This window comes from Osmia lignaria, unplaced genomic scaffold, assembly GCF_051020975.1.
Source record: "Osmia lignaria lignaria isolate PbOS001 unplaced genomic scaffold, iyOsmLign1 scaffold0007, whole genome shotgun sequence".
Classification (NCBI taxonomy): Eukaryota; Metazoa; Arthropoda; class Insecta; order Hymenoptera; family Megachilidae; genus Osmia; species Osmia lignaria.
This window is the reverse complement of record NW_027478164.1, coordinates 362,501-365,000: the sequence shown is the minus strand read 5'-3', so window position 1 is coordinate 365,000 and position 2,500 is coordinate 362,501. Positions and strand designations below refer to the sequence as shown.

The window sequence follows — 2,500 nt, the reverse complement described above, 5'->3', positions numbered from 1 at the left end:
CAAGCATATGACTACTGGCAGGATCAACCAGGGAGCTTAGTTATTATTGTAAATTTAAATTTTCGTCGTCGGCCCTCCCTGTAAGACCGATCGACGTTAAGCCATTTCTCTTTTGTATGTAACACACATTTCATAAATTTTGTACCTCTTATAGAGGCCAAATATTCTCCTCCTCCTCTCATAAAGCACGAAAATCACTTTCACGCCGTGCATCCATCGTGCAAGCACGTAGACCACACACGCTGGACAATATAATAAAAGATAGCGCGGACAGTGGCATGCTATACAAATCGAGAAAGCGCGTACAGTGATCATGCTGGTCATTTTGCCACCAAATTTTATAATCTTTATCATTAGAGCGGGCCCACCAACCTCGTCTCTGTACTTTATACATTTCTCCTCCATCTGCACACACCTTTTCAAACATTAACGGAGAGAGTTCCTTGGACTTGCTTTAAATGTACATATTAGATATGTTGGAATCTCTCTCCTTTAGAAGTTTCCCCAGCCTTAAAACTTCTTTCATTTTTACTCCTCTCTCCATACTTATTTTCCTCTCTGAACGTATCAGAGAGGATTTTATTTCTGACACCTCTTGACTTTTCTTAAATTCAGGGACGTAATTTTGTTCATAATTCAGTGGACTTTTGTGTATTTTATACTTTAAATATTTCCAAACAGTCTCCCTTCTAAAAGTGATAGAACGAATTTTCGTCTAACACTACTTTCTTGGTTCAAAAATTTTATACAATCTTATAACTTTTTCAGTTTTAACAAATTTTGGTTACAGACAGTTGATGCTCAGTTTGTACAAGTATGCAACATTTATAAGTGCATACAGGTCACCAGCCTTATATTACAAGGCTCACCACATATGGGCCATTCGGTCTTAGACACCGACCCGTGGTAATGCTGTGTGGAGATTAATAATAATCCGCAACGGAAAACCGGAACGAGAATAGTCGAGAAAGTATATTCTCGAGGAGCGGTAGACTGCTTTTCAACCGAAGTCATAAAAGAGCCACACGCTCGACGCTACTCCCGACCGGTCCGAGCGAACCGAAAGTGCCTTCCTATAAATACCGAACGGCCGGCCGCTAGGTCGGCGACGCATGGGCTTACGCCCAGGCGTATGCCTGTGCAAACCGCCGTGAGAGCGTACCATCCCGCCGGCACGGTAAAACTTAGACTGAAAATATCGTCGAACATATCCTTTCATTTTATAACGTTCTATACATGAAAATTAATAAATTAACATGCAGGACATAATAAATTCACATTCTCATGTAAATCATGGGTTTAATTAATATTTTAAAAAATTTTAAAACCGCCCAGAACCGATGAGATGAAAATATTAAAACGATATTTTTGCATTTTCTTACGGTAAAACATTAACAAATAAGCGACTATAGCAATATAAAACTCCATTTGTAATTTAATTAATCAAAATTAATATTTTTTTTTGATTTTTCAGCGATCCAGAACCGATGAGACGAAAACATTAAAACGATATTTTTGCATTTTCTTACGACAAAACATTAACAAATACGAGACTATAACAATATAAAACTACATATGTAATTTAATTAATCAAAATTAATAATTTTTTTTGATTTTTCAGTGATCCAGAACCGATAAGTCGAAAATTTTAACAATCATATTTTTGCATTCTGTACCGTGGATCCATCGTTAAACGCTATTAAACTAACGTCCGTGATGGTATAAATGCAGATTTTCGCTCCGTTTAGCCAAAATAACGAACTTTAGGTGCGCTCCGAAATATTTCAAAGTCCCAGCGGCGTATTGCTTCGCCTCTTAGAACCGATTAGTCGAAAATTTTAACAATCATATTTTTGCATTCTGTACCGTGGATCGATCGTTAAACGCTATTGAACTAACGTCCGTGATGGTATAAATGCAGATTTTCGCTCCGTTTAGCCAAAATAACGAACTTTAGGTGCGCTCCGAAATATTTCAAAGTCCCAGCGGCGTATTGCTTCGCCTCTTAGAACCGATTAGTCGAAAATTTTAACAATCATATTTTTGCATTCTGTACCGTGGATCCATCGTTAAACGCTATTAAACTAACGTCCGTGATGGTATAAATGCAGATTTTCGCTCCGTTTAGCCAAAATAACGAACTTTAGGTGCGCTCCGAAATATTTCAAAGTCCCAGCGGCGTATTGCTTCGCCTCTTAGAACCGATTAGTCGAAAATTTTAACAATCATATTTTTGCATTCTGTACCGTGGATCGATCGTTAAACGCTATTGAACTAACGTCCGTGATGGTATAAATGCAGATTTTCGCTCCGTTTAGCCAAAATAACGAACTTTAGGTGCGCTCCGAAATATTTCAAAGTCCCAGCGGCGTATTGCTTCGCCTCTTAGAACCGATTAGTCGAAAATTTTAACAATCATATTTTTGCATTCTGTACCGTGGATCCATCGTTAAACGCTATTAAACTAACGTCCGTGATGGTATAAATGCAGATTTTCGCT

At 38.0% G+C, this 2,500-nt stretch overlaps 1 non-coding gene across 1 annotated transcript in view; it reads right to left on the bottom strand.

The window, feature by feature from the left end:
* Window positions 1–34, bottom strand: part of LOC143306439 (small subunit ribosomal RNA) — a 1,923-nt gene extending 1,889 nt beyond the window's left edge. Inside the window, exon 1 of the ribosomal RNA XR_013063836.1 lies at window positions 1–34. This exon is cut by the window's left edge and continues 1,889 nt beyond it. This is a non-coding gene — a ribosomal RNA (small subunit ribosomal RNA).
* Window positions 35–2,500: the final 2,466 nt, after the last annotated feature.